General features: G+C 36.4%; 1 non-coding gene and 1 pseudogene across 1 annotated transcript; one reads left to right on the forward strand and one right to left on the reverse strand.

Moving 5' to 3' along the window:
• Window positions 1–1,152: 1,152 nt before the first annotated feature.
• LOC113180626 (large ribosomal subunit protein uL30m pseudogene) overlaps window positions 1,153–14,615 on the reverse strand; it is a 94,551-nt pseudogene continuing 81,088 nt past the window's right edge.
• On the forward strand, window positions 4,761–4,834 carry Trnav-cac (transfer RNA valine (anticodon CAC)). Its single transcript has one exon. It is a non-coding gene; the product is annotated as a tRNA-Val (tRNA).

The following is a 14,615-nucleotide window of genomic DNA, read 5'->3' on the forward strand; positions in this document are numbered from 1 at the left end:
ATTCATGGGTGGAGACTTAGGTTGATTCCAGGTTTTGGATATTGTAAATAGCAATTCAATAGATGCCAGTGTGCAGATAATCTCTGATTTACAAGTTGACATCATCATATTCTTGAGGGATTCAAAAAGAGTGGATATTAAATGTTCTCAATGCAAAAATGGTAACTAGATAAGTCAATGAACATGTTAATTAACTAGACATAACTGTTTCACAATGTATTCATGCATGTTGTCAAACATATTGGCATGATAATTACATACATTAAAAAAAGAATCTAAAAAAAAACCCCAGCTTTCATTATGCTTAATAGTGATAGAATGTTTTCTTAGTAAGATTAAGAACAAGGTCATGATGATCATATTAAATTATTCAACTTTGTCCTGTAGTTTCTGGACAGTGTAATAAAGCAAGAAAAAACAATTTGGAGGCATGCTGATTAGAAATGGAGAAATAAGCCTGATGTGGTGGCACCTATCTATAATCCTAGCAACTCAGGAGGATAAGGCAGGAGGAGCAAAAGTTCAAGGCCAGCCTTAGCAACTTAGTGAGATTCTGCCTCAAAATAAGATAAAAAGGGCTTGGGACACAGGTCAGTGGTAGAGCATCCCTGGATTCAATCAGAAGAAGGAGAAAGAGACGGAGAGGGAGGGAAAAGGAAGAAGGAGAGAAGGAAGGGGAAGAATGGGGGGAGGGGGAGGAGGAGGAGGAGGAGGGAGGAGGAGGAGGAGGAGGAGGGAGGAGGAGGAGGAGGAGGAGGAGGAGGAGGAGGAGGAGGAGGAGGAGGAGGAAGGGAAGAAATAAAACACTTTCTTCTCATGGATGAGTTTTTACATAGAAAACCTAAAAGAAGCAGCAAAAATATTTCTAGAACTAATAAATGAGTTTAGCATGGCTACAGTACACAAGGAAAACAAAAACTAATTGTGCTAAGATATGAAAGTAATTAATTATTATAAATTAAGATTATAAAAAGTCCATTTACAATAGTTCTAAATATTAAATATAACAAAACTTTTTCAGGATCTGTGTGGGGGGGTTTGTTATTGTTGTTGTTAGTCAATGAAAATGGCTAAATATATTTTAATAAAAGTAACTTCTCACCATCTTTAAATAAAAATGATTTGCATTTTTAATAGGAAGCTGCTGTGGCATCAGGACTTAATTAATTCCTGCTCCACAGGTTTTAGATGCCTCTGCAACACTAATTCCTCGGTGCTCTTAAGACATGTGGGAGACGTGTTCTGCTCTGTTGGAAGTCCTTGTGGTAATGTCAGGGGCTTGATTCTTCTCTAATGGTCAAACACTTTCAGCTTCGCATCCACTGAAGGGAGATTCCCACAAACTTGACAGATACGTACTTTTGCTAATGTCAGCATCTTTATCCTATATTTTCCCCAATATGAACATGTTTTTGTACTTTTTATTCTGGTAGCAGTATGGTTTACAAGGGTGTTGCTGATCCCCTGCATATTTTTCATGATCTTCAGGTGAAGGCAGAAATATTTCAGCTGGAATTCTTGATTTAGTAAATTTGTGTGCAGATGAGAGACACCACTCCTTTTGGCACAGACTTTAGTTGACCTGGAGGCCTCTGAACTACTGAGCACATAATCCCTGCTCTAAATATAGTGATTGTCTATTCAGATCAAGGCTATTCTTTCTTTAATAGGGATGTCCAATATTTCCAAAGCCACTTTTTTTTATGACCAGGGGTGTTTAACCACTCACTGAGCTACATCCTCAGCTTTTTTTTTATTTTCAGAAAGGGTTTCAATAAATTGCTTAGGATTTGGCTAAATCGCTGAGGCTGACTTTGAACTTGTGACCCTCCTGCCTCAGCCTCCCAAATTGCTGGGATTACAGGCATGCACCATAATGCCCAATTGCAGCACTACTTAGAAAATAGCACAGTTCCTCCAATGTATTGCAATATTATGTGCCATTGGCCTGTTTATATCCTGCCTCTGCTCTAGCCCAGACATCAGGAACCAGTTAGTCTTTTTGATTGGCCTCATTACTCCATAGCAAAGAGACAAAACCTCAGACACTGGAATACATTCTGATTTTCTGGCAGAGCCATCTCACAAAGAACTCGAACACTCTTGGTTTTAGATACAGCAGGAGAAATAATTCACACCTTTTCTCATTCACACCTGGCATAAAAATTTAAAAAAAAATTAAACACCTCCTCAAGGCCAAGTAATGAATAACAGCGCCTACCTTGACAGTGAAAGGGACTTGAAAGTGAGATTATCTTGTATGAAGGCTCCATGATAAGACTATATAATTCATGATTCTCTTCTATAAGAAATAGTATCACAGAAAAGATTCCACATAATCGGATTTCAATATTTGCTCATTTCGGTTCATGCACTGAATGCACCAATTTCTTCTTCAACCTCATCTGCATTCTTTCGTTTCACATTTCTGTGTATATATATATATATATATATATATATATATGCAGATGTGTATTTGAATCCCCTTCTCTTTACCATTATTTCTGCAAAAAAGGAAGCTAGTTACTGAGACCACTGTGTTTGAATGTATTTTTGCTAATCCTTTTGAGTTAGAAGAAAGGCAGAACCACCTAATTTCAGCACTTAGAATTCATAAGTATTAAAGCTAAGACAATAGTTCTTCCATACTCCTCCCCCACCACTAAATGCATTATCTGACATTACTGGCTTCATTGCTACATCGTTTATCATTTCTGGCCTTTTTTTTTCTTTCTTTATTTCTTTTTTTCCCCATGGAGGAAGTGTTGGCATTGCTATTAAACTTTCTATGGCAAAAATAAACAATAAAATGAACACTAATTTATGATCTCACAGTATGTCCTTCAGAGCACCTGGATAGCACATGCTCCTTTCTGTGTACAGTGTTCTAAGCAATCATAGAGACTCTGTCAGACACACCTGTAATGATAACATTAAGATGTGGTCTTCCAAAGTGCTATTGAATTGCTAGTTTTTCTTTTCTCTTCAAAAAATTATAGTGGATATGACATTGAGAATGGTTCATCTTCAAACTTTAGACTAAGAATAACTGCAACATGATTTCATTTATTATTTTACATTTTTAAATTGGAAGTAGTAAATTGGCATTTGTTGAGAATCTTTTGTGCCAAACACTGAGCTAGCCTTAAGGGTGTGGGCTCGGAACCAAATATATCTCACTTAGAATGCCGACTCATAACTCAGCATATGCTTATCCATCTCATTTGGTTACTATGGACCTTAAGTTACCTAAAGTTCTTACAAAATGTTTAAAAAAAAAAGTGTGAATTTAGGTCAAATATTAGTCAAAATACATGTTGCAATGCATTAAAAAAATCTACTAAAAATAATGAAACACTGTGAAACTAAGGAACTGATGGGGAAGGGTCTTAACAATTTAATCCTAATCTAAAAGGAGAAAGGAAAGAAAAAGGAAACAACCTCTGACAATGGGTAGCATAAGTAGAAATCAACTAGTGAGTTGTAAAAGAACAACGAATAAACATTATACAACGATTGTTGAAATAGATTAAAAGATTTATTTAAAAAAACATCTGTCTTGACTTTAATTCAGAAGCGGACCCCAGGGACTCAAGTGCAAGCAGCTGATTCAGAGATGGGCGGAGCTGGGTAGGAGAAGGAGATGTGAAACAGGGAGCATCAGTGAGCTGGCTTCCAGAGGCTGCGACTTGGAAGTAGTGCAGAACATACAACCTGCCAAGTTCAGAGGGCCGGAAGTGCTCCTGCTTCCATATGTTTGATCAAAGCCTGCCTCTCAGGGATGTTAATTCCCAGGCACTTCCTGACAGCTGCGATCATGGGCTAGGTGTGTGGCTATAGCCCCAGGGCAGCCCTCTAAAAAAAGATGCAACTGTTGGCTGTTAGAAGAGCTGGCTGCACACAAATGCTCTTTTCTTCAAGAGAACATGGATGGAGCCCTCAAAGCATCTGCTATACAACCTACAAGAGATGCATTTTAACTCTTAGGATACAAAACGACCAAAAGCAAAAGGTTAGAAAAAACATCTGGGGCAAATGCTAGTGAAAAGGAATTTACTGGAGTTATACACCTGTATTAGTATGCCATGAGTCATACAGGTGAAAAAAATCTCAACATAGATATCAATGTTTACTCCTCTGAATAATTACTCTATTCCTTTCATGTGTCCTAAAGACTATATAGGACAAATCCATGTCTTTTTCAAATATATATTGTCAGTATTAATTTCAAGTGGTCTTTCTGAAATTTTCTAACTTATGACTGACTACAAGGTCCTTTTTATCCTCTGTATAGGCTCTCAGTGTCTCATTTTCCACACCTAAAAGTCCAAGGTCATATTTTGCATTCATTTTAAAGACTTCAATACCATTCTTATTTATTTTTACCATAAGAAACAACTGTAAAAAGGCTTTCTTTTCAACAACCTTTTTCTGTGTTTATTTTGCATTCTACTCAATTCTCTTCCTGGATTTATTCACTTATGAATGGGAAAAAAATTATTATTGAGTTCCTTTTATGTGCAAGGTGCTGTTTAATCTTTTAATGGATAACTTCAAATAACATGAACCAAGATCTTGCCTCATGAAGCTTATATTTAATCAAACCTAAAATTAAATCAAAACCTTCTATTTAATTGGAGGAGACATAATAAAAAAAAATCAAGTGGATTTGAAGGCTATAAAGTAAGGTGGAAGCAGGATCAAAAGATAGGTGGAAGATATAAGGCTTTCTTTTACTTAAAGTGTAAAGTAAAAGATCTGGGGATATGGCTCAGTTGGTAGAGTGTTTGCTTCACATGCACAAGGCCCTGGGTTCAATCCCCAGCACTTCACACACACACACACACACACACACACACACACACACACACACACACGCACACACACGCACACGTAGTCAGAAAAGGGCTTATCAAAGAGACAATTTTCCAGCATGGATGGTGCTGTGAGCTCAGGGGTGAGTGTAAGGGATAAGAGAAGAAAAAGTAGGCAAGTTAAATAAAGGATTCAGAGCCTTAAAGTGCTGTCAAGAAATTTGCATTTTATGCTGAGTGAGCTGGGAGGGTTTTGGAGGATTTGGGGCCTGGAAGCACTCTATGGAATTGTACTTCTTAAAGAAACACTCTGGCTTCTTACAAAAGTGAAAGGATGAAGAACAGTCATAAAGCTTGTAGTGGTTCAAGGTATCAAGAAGGCATGTCAAGCAACTCGACCCTGACTGCGTGTCCAAGGGAGAACACACACATTAGTCGAATTGGGGTTTTTAGAGGAAAATCAAGTCTGTTAGAGTAGGAGAAGAATCAGGATGACTCCTAAGCTACTATGTGAATGACAGTTATATTTACTGAAATAAGGATGAGTGGGGAAAAAAAGAGAATAAAAAAAATCAAGATGTCAGTTAATTTGAGATGTCTATCATGAATCTGAAGATGGAACATGAGTCTGCATTTCATGGGAAGGATCAGGGCTGAAATGAAATTTAAAGCAACTGGATTAGATGAGCACATGGGGAGAAGAAAGAAAAAAGTCTGAGAACGGAGCTTTCATCTTTGGTGTTGAGAGGTTGTGAGGATGAGAAGGTCACCAAAGGAGATGGAAAAGGAACCACTAAAAAAAAAAAAAAAAGGAAATATGACAGAGAATACTGTTGTCCTGGAGGGAAAATGAAGAAAGTATTTCAAGAAGTAGTGACCAGGCATGGCCTTTGCTATTATGAGATCAAATAAAATGTGGATTAAGAATAAAGCAATGAACTTTGGCAATATGAGGTTCATGTGCTGACAACAGCAAAATATTTAGTGCATGAAGTGGAACAAATTCTGAAAGGAGTCAGTTCAAGAGAAAATAAAAGAGGGAACATAGAAACAGGAGTACAGAAAACATTTTGGAGAACATTTGGTTTAAAAGGGAGCAGAAAAGTGGGGTGGTATTTGAATGAAGATATGCAAACAAGATTTTAAAAAACAGGATACACAGCAGCATATTTATACACTAATGTGAATGATTAAATAGGAGAAATTAGGAATGTCCTGAATGGTTCAGAGGAAGGGTCCTTCACTGCGTAAGTGGACCGATGTACCTTAAGTAGGAGCAGGAAGCATCCTTGCAGCTGGAATAAAACCAATAGGTAGTTTTAATGCTTGAACTATATAGGAATTCCCTTCTTGTCATATTTATTTTATTATTGAAACATGATGCAAAGACATTAGCTGAGAATAGAAGGAGACTTTTTAAAGTTTAAGGATTGAGATGGAAGCTGTGTAATAGTGGTCTTGGAAAGTAAGAGAGTGAATTGACTTGGGAAAGAGAATGTTTCCAGACAACCCTCATGATCCTTCAAGGTTGGTGGTCATAAATTTAAAGTTCAATTAGCCAGCAGGAATATTTCTCATTCTCCAGCCTTTTTACAGGTACCAAGTAAGGTGAAAGTTGAATTTAGTCAAGGTCGAGGTCTAGTCAAGTTGGTGTGACAGAGGGAGAGAAGAGAAGCAAAGTGGATAGTGATGACTGTGGCTGACCTACTGAAGCAAATCCAAGTTAAAAGAATGTGAGGAAATGAGTAATGGAAAAAAGTGATGTGAACACCAATGGATTGGAGGATCCAACACAAGAGCAAAAATGGAGGAGTGTACCATGGAGGGGCAGTTTGCCTTTGAGATGCTTGAAACAGAGAGTATACAAAGAATGCATTTATTGAAAATGGCAATATCTTTGGTCTGATCACAGAAATGGGTAGCTGATATGGGTTAGAAGCCAAGATCTTTGGCAATGAGTAGACCTAGGACATGCAAGATAGTAGTTGTGGATCTTGAAATCATAAATTATAATGACAGGAGTAGTGGTGAAGGACAATTGGGCAAGTACTAAAACTGTCAATGGGAGCAATTATCCAAAGGACAGCAAGGAGGTTCATGAGGAATCATCTGCTCCTGGGAACTGCAAGGGAGCTGGCATATGAGAAAAGTGGAATACATTGCCCAAGAAGACCAGCAGAGAACAAGGAGGATACCTACTCAAACTTTGAGTCCAGTGTTACATGGAGTAAGAAAAAACCATTTGAGAGTACTTCAAGGACAAGCAGGGCCCTCAGAAGAGAGCCAGATTGGAATTGTAGACAGAAGGGAAGTTGAGCCTTACAGAAGAGGATGTGGAGATAAAAAATTTATTAATGACAAACCCTGGATTATGGAGAAAAAAAGTTCAAGTGTCAAGTTTGGACATTCGATTGGGTCAGAGCAGAGGTTGTACAGAGCTACCTGGAGTCCAGGTAATGAAGGATGATCTTTGCTTGAATCTTGTGCTTTCAGAGTGAAGGAGTTGGGCGGAGGGGCATGATGGGATTTAGTCCTGATTATCTCTTGGAGGCAGGTTGGACAACCACTTCAACTGTCTGCTACTGAATGGGGCTGGCTTTAGCACTGGGGAGAGTCTTAAGGGAGACCATGGTTGTATGCCAGGAAGAATGACAGCACACGGAGAGATCTCTCTCTCTCTCTCTCTCTCTCTCTCTCTCTCTCTCTCTCTCTCTCTCTCTCTTTCTCTCTTCCTAATTCTGAGGACTGAACTCAGAGGCATCCTCAGCCCATCTTACAGCTTATTAAAATAGGGTCTTGCTAAGTTGCTGAGGCTGGCATTGAATTCAGGATCCTCCTGTCTCAGCCTCCAGAGCCTCTGGGATGATAGGAATAGCCACTGCACCTGGCTGGGAAAGATGATTCTAAAAATACTCTACTTCATGTGTCTTGGACAGAAATATTTCTCTATGTCCAATCTGACCTCAACTCATTAAATTTTAAAATATATATCTTAAACAGATGTGTTCTTCTATATTAAATGATAGAACATATTGAGTGCTCTCCAACGTCCAAATTAAAGAAAAACTTTATTCTTCAGTGTTGTTTCTAATTCCAGTCAGCCTGAAGAGTAAGAGATTCATTTGCCATGTTTCCTCTCCTTTTTTCTGGGTGTTCTAAGATGATGACAATTTCTAAGGCAACTACTCAAAATAATTTGGTCTCAAAATTAAAGTGAAAAAAAAAATCACTTGACATTTGTGAAGCATCCTAGAAGCTTTTCATTCATGTTCCATCTACCCTGGCCTTCTTTACTTTCACTTTTATCTCTGAAGAGGACAATGATTTCACATCTTATGACTTTTGAAATTCTATCCTAAGACCTTATTTATTTATTTATTTTTGGATTGAACCCATCCACTGAGCCACACCCCCAGCTCTATTTTGTATTTTATTTAGAGAGAGTGTCTCACTGAGTTTCTAAGCACATCCCTGTTGCTGAGGCTGGCTTTGAACTCTGGATCCTCCTGTCTCAGCCTCCTGAGCTACTGGGATTACAGGCATGCACTACTGTGCCCTGCAAGACTTTATTTAAATATTATTCTATCCCTTGTTTCTAATGCTAGAAATTTAAAGTAAGCATCCATATCAATTAAATACTTCTAATTCTAGGGATGGGTTTTCTTTTTTTCTGGTATTGAGGATTAAACCTTGGGGCTCTCTACTACTCAGCCCTTTTGATTTTTTGAAATAAGATCTAACTAAGTCACTGAGGCTGGCCTCAAACTTGTGATCCTCCTGCCTAAGCCTCCTGAGTTGCTGGGGTTTTAGGTGGGTTCAACCATAACTGATGAAAATATTTTTTTTCAATCAAAATTCATCAAAAGCTAAAGAAGAAACAGAAAATGGATGGGAAAAAAAGGAATTTAAATATTTAGGACCTTCACTTCATTTTGGAGGAGCACTTGTGTATTCAAAGCACCTCCAGTCATTATTATCTTGACATTTTCCAGGGACTGGGTGCTGAATGTAGAGCAGTATATCTGCAAGTTTTTATACAGGATGCACCATTAAGTGTAGAGAGTTCTCATTAGGCTATTTATATTGTAAAATGTAGCACTTCCCAAAATTTAGAAAAAGTTTTTTGCTGTCATTGTTCCTTTAATTTTGATGTGAAATACATTTGGTTTCAATAATAGTTTGATCTTATTAAAACTTTGTCATTCCCTTGGGTATAGAACAAGAAATGGGATAGCTGGGGAAAATGGTGGTTAGATTTCAAGTTTTCCAAGGAATCTCCATACTGCTTTCCAGATTGGTTGCACCAATTTGCAGTCCCACCAGCAGTGTTTGAGTGTACCTTTTCCCCCACATCCTCGCCAAAACTTATAGTTGTTTGTCTTCATAATAGCTGCCATTCTCACTGGAGTGAGATGAAATCTTAGAGTAGTTTTCATTTGCATTTCTCTGATTGCTAGAGATGTTGAACATTTTTTCATATATTTGTTGATCAAATGTATATCTTCTTCTGAGAAGTGTCTGTCAGGTCCTTGGCCATTTATTGATTGAGTTTTTGTTTTCTTGGTGTTAAGTTTTTTGAGTTCTTTTTATATATGTTGGCCCTCTGTTCATCTCATTGCTTGCTTCTTTTGCCGAGAAGAAGCTTTTTAGTTCGATTCCATCCCATTTATTAATTCTTGATTTTCTTTCTTGCAGTTTAGACGTCTTGTTAAGGAAGTGGGGGCCTAATCCGATATGAAGAAAATTTGCACCTACTTTTTCCTCTATTAGGCGCAGGGCCTCTGGACCAATTTCTAGGTCCTTGATCCAGTTTGAATTGAGTTCTGTGCATGGTGAGAGAGAGGGGTTTATTTTCATTTTGCTGCATATGGATTTCCAGTTCTCCCAGCACCAGTTGTTGAAGAGGCTATCTTTTCTCCACTGTATGTTTTTAGCACTCTGTCTAGTATGAGATAACTGTATTTACAAAAGACTTAAAATCAGCATACTATAGTAATGCAGCCACATCAATGTTAATAGCACCTCAATTCACAATAGCTAAACTGTGGAACCAACATAGATGCCTTTCAATAGATGGAGAAAAAAACTGTGGTATATATACACAATGGAATATTACTCGGCATTAAGAGAGAATAAAATTATGGCATTTGCAGGTAAATGGATGGAGCTGGTGAATATCATCCTAAGGCAAGTAAGCCAATCCCAAAAAATCAAAGGTCGAATGTTTTCTCTGATAAGTGGATGCTGAGCCATAACGGGGAAGTAGGGAATCATGGGAAAAATGGAGGAACTTTGGGCAAAGGGGAGGGAGTATAGGGAGGGGGCATAGGGGCAGGAAAGATGGTGGAATGAGATGGACATCATCACCCTAGGTACACGTATGACTGCACATATGGTGTGGCGCTACATGGTATACAACCATAGAAATGTAAAGTTGTGCTACAATTGTGTACAATGAATCAAAATGCATTGTGCTGTCATATATACCTAATTAGAATTAATTAATTAATTTTAAAAAACTTTGTCATTCCTTGAAGAGGGTGGTTCAGGTATGTTCCATCTCTACTCCCTGCATTATTATGTAGTATGTGTGTATGTTACCAAATGTAGAACAAATAGAAACGTTAAAAATAAGTGCATGCACAAATTTCCATTTATTTTTAACTTGTTTAATTCACATTGATTTGGTGATTATCTTATTAAAGAATAAAGAATAGTATTTTCTACTATTTCTGTTTGTTTTTGGTACTAGAGAACTCAGGGATGCTTTACCACTGAGCTATATCCCCAGCACTTTTAATCTTTGAGACAGGGTCTCACTGAGTTGCTGAGGCTGGCCTCAAACTTGAGATCCTCCTGCCTCAGCCTCCCATCTCCAGGATTATAGGTCTGTGCCATGGCACACAGCAGTAGCCCCTATTTTGATGACTTCTGTATACTGAATGTCTCCTCAGTCCTAACCTGATATTTATTTATTACTATATTATGTATATATGTATGTATGTATATGTATATGTATGTATGTGTGTGTGTTTATATATATATAGTACATACTATTATTTTCAGTCTGTTTAAGATCCCTGGTTAGTTACTTAGATTTTCTATCTGAGCTTGTATACAATTTTCCCTTTTGCTTCAATTCTGAATCCTGTTTCTTTGATCTTCAATATATTCATCTCCAACTTTCATATGCTTATTTGCATATGTGGTTTATATATACATTTTACATTGACTGTTTGTCTTACATTTCATGTTTATTTGTGATACATTTTACTCTATTTTCTTCCATAAAATGGAATGCACTTAGCAATGTTTTGGAAGCCCAACCTCATTGCTAGTAAGTATGTCTAATTTTTGTTGACTTATAAACAGTATTTCATTCTAGGTACCACAGATTTTACTTGTAATTCCTTAGACTGTCTACAAAGTTGGCTCCCTATCTTATTGATAAATGATACTTATGCTTCTCTGTGCATTTCTGTGAGAGTTTCTCTGAAGTATAAACTGCTAGGAGGGGAACTAGAGGCCCTACGGGATAGACATACTTAGCTTCACTAAGTATTTCACTTATTCCCCAAAAGGACTACACAAATTATATTCAAATCAGCATTGACAGAATATTAATATTAGTAATTACCTAGACAGAAAGCATTGGAGTTGCATGTTTTCATTATTTCAATGGGATACTTTAATTTTGATACCAAATCTCTGAAATTTTTAATACGATTATAGACATGGATGTGGGAAGAATTTTTGCCTTGGCTTTTCCTCATTTACTGTCTACAAATTACACTTTTATTTTTTGTTCAACTCAATCTGTAATATTTAAGTTTCAACTCCTATTAATATCTGCTTTTTGAACTTATGAATTTAGTTTCCTTTTAGGTAAATGTCTTTTAAGCTAGAGTTTCTATTTTCATTATGGTCAATATTATATTAAACTGTATATGCTGTGCTAAATATTTCAGCATCAAGATTCATGAGTATATAGATATTAAGTTTTTTGATGTCTTTCATCATAATAGAAGACTTTGCTCACAGGAACAAGGAATTCTTTTATTATTTGTACATACTATTATGTATGTTATTATTTATTTTATTATTAATTCTTTCATCATTTTTATTATTTATTATGTTAGCAAATACCAGGATCCCAATTTTTCCCCTCATTTCAGTAATATTGATGAAATATTAATTTAGCAAACTAGAAATCTCATGTTTGGAAAGTATTCTTCCCTCTTGAATATTGTGTTTTCTGGGGTTTTATTCCTTTAGGTGCATGCACATCAGAATTACATCCCAACTGGAAATGTGCTTTTATATTTAAGGTTCTTTAAAAAAAAAAAATGTCCCGGGCAGGATAGAATCAATGGTTTTCCCTTTCCCTTTAATTTTGATTAATTATTTGGGGTAAAGACTATATAATTCATAATCCAAATACTGACACATGAGGTTGAAAAAAATGAGACAAATTTAAGAAAAAATAATATTGGTGATTCAGAAATACTGCTGAATGGTTCTTTGGTGGGTGGTCATTTTTTGCTCCCAAATTTCTATCATGTCTTGAATAATTTTAGAGAATGATGTAAGTCAAATCATTTTAATTCATTTTTGGTATGGTTCTTAATAGTAGCACAAATTATTTTAAGTTTGATATCAAAGAATCACTAATTTTTTAGTTAATGTCTAAATGTTTTACAAATTATAGATACTGTAAAAACCATACACTGTTTTGTCTATGGGGAGATTCTGCATAAAATAATAAATAGAAGAGTTTATAGTGACATACGTAAAATAGTCAATTGATAAACACAGGGAGGTCCCGCGTAACCCACTTATGTGTGTGTATGTGGAGAGAATGGTAATAGTTACACTCAGCCAAGGTCAAGGCCAGCTCTGCAGGTCAGACTCTACACAGATGAAGTGTGACACTTTGGCTCTGTTTATTCTTTGAAAGTTGCACTATCAAGGTAAAGGATCCACCCATCTGGAGAAGGATAGGAAGCATTTTTACCTTCCTGAAACTTAGGTTAATAAACAATAAAAAACCAACTCTGCACTAAGAACTATTTTTTTTAAAAAATCACAGTTGGAGCAAATCTAAAACTTCATAGTTATGCCAACTTTGTGGTTTCAGACATCCAAAACCAAAAGACTAATATTCAAAATATAAATACAAAGGTACTGGGCAGGAAATGTCACACTCCAAACCACATGAGACTTCTTCAAACAACAAAAGCCTGGATTAAAACAAATTTGAACTCAAACCTTACAAAGCATGAACACAAATCAGCCAGCCAAAATTCAAGAAAACAAACATAAAAGCAGAGAATTAATACACTAGGAAGTTCAGAGAGCAGCTGATTTTAAAAGCTTATGGAATCAGTCTATTTTAAACTATTTGCTTTAAAAGATGAGTCTGAATGTAAAGCAGACTTGAAAATTAAAGGAAACTTTTAGAAATAAATCATTGTTTAATTGAAGCTTAAACCTCATTTAACAAAATTAAGCAGGTTAGTAACAGCCAAAGAGCCAGTAGCTCAACCAGTACTAGATATTGGGGGACAGACGGGGGGAGCAGAATTGAGAAAGCAAAAGATGAAGACTTTTAATTTTTAAATTTTTTCCACATTTTTATAGCTGTGCATAAGGATGATTTGTTGTTACATATTCTATTCAGACATGCACACAATATAACAGCATAATTTGGTCAATATCATTCACCAGCACTTTTCCCCCTTTCTTTCCCCAAGATTTTTAAATGTTAAAAGAAAAGATTAATAGGTGTGCATGTTCATTGAGGTAGGAGACAGAGTGAGGAAATGAACTCTAGGTCTAACAGGATTTCTAGAAGTAAAAAAAAAAAAAAAAAAAAGAATAAATAACATCAACCATATACCTATTAATGGAAATACTCAGGAAACACCAAGTCCTTGCCCTCTTTTCATAGACCATGACTTGCTCCCTAATTAAAAATAAATGGAGCTGGGAGCTGTGGTGCACTCCTGCAAGCCCACCTAGTAAGGAGGCTGAGGAGGCCCGCCTAGGCAATTTAGTGAGATCCTGTCTCAAATAAGATTTAAAATAGCTGGGGAGTAGCTCAGTGGTATAGCACCTGACTCACCTGCCTCACATGCAAGAAGCCCTGGGTTCAACCCTGAGTATTGTCCAAAAAAAAGAAAAAGAAATTCAATATTATCTTTATACCTTCTTCTACAGATTGGTTTCATAGTTTATGCCTAACATTTCCAAATTGCTTTATTACTTCCATTTTTTTCTGAAAAAGAAACTGAAACTTGAGAGGATAATAACTTGCTTGAAATCATACAACTGGGATTCAAAGCTAATGTACCTCCCTCCAAAGCACTGTTTTGTTTTGCTTTTTTACCTCTTGGTTATTATGCCTTCATTTGTACTCTTCTAATATTAATCATGATATTAAATAGCAAAAAGATTACTTCATCAACAAATGGTCATGGAATAAGGACTTTCTATAGAACACAGCAAGGCTCTTTATTGAAAATAGAAATATAGACTAGAAATAAGCAGGGACATGTATATCACATGTTGAATTTATGACATTTTTTCAATGTCGCTACATAGTTATTAATTGGAAAAAGCATTCATTTTCCAGATAATGTCTTCTAAAGAAACATTTCAGCCTGAAGCAATATTTTCCTCATCTTTATGGAAGATAAGCAGGGTTTCTAATGGATTTGCTGGCAGCCCCTTAAGCCATTCAGCAAATGCTACAATAGACAATTTGTGTTCTGGCTTGCTTTAATCACTTATCAAAGTTTC

Source organism: Urocitellus parryii, chromosome 12 (assembly GCF_045843805.1).
Source record: "Urocitellus parryii isolate mUroPar1 chromosome 12, mUroPar1.hap1, whole genome shotgun sequence".
NCBI lineage: Eukaryota > Metazoa > Chordata > Mammalia > Rodentia > Sciuridae > Urocitellus > Urocitellus parryii.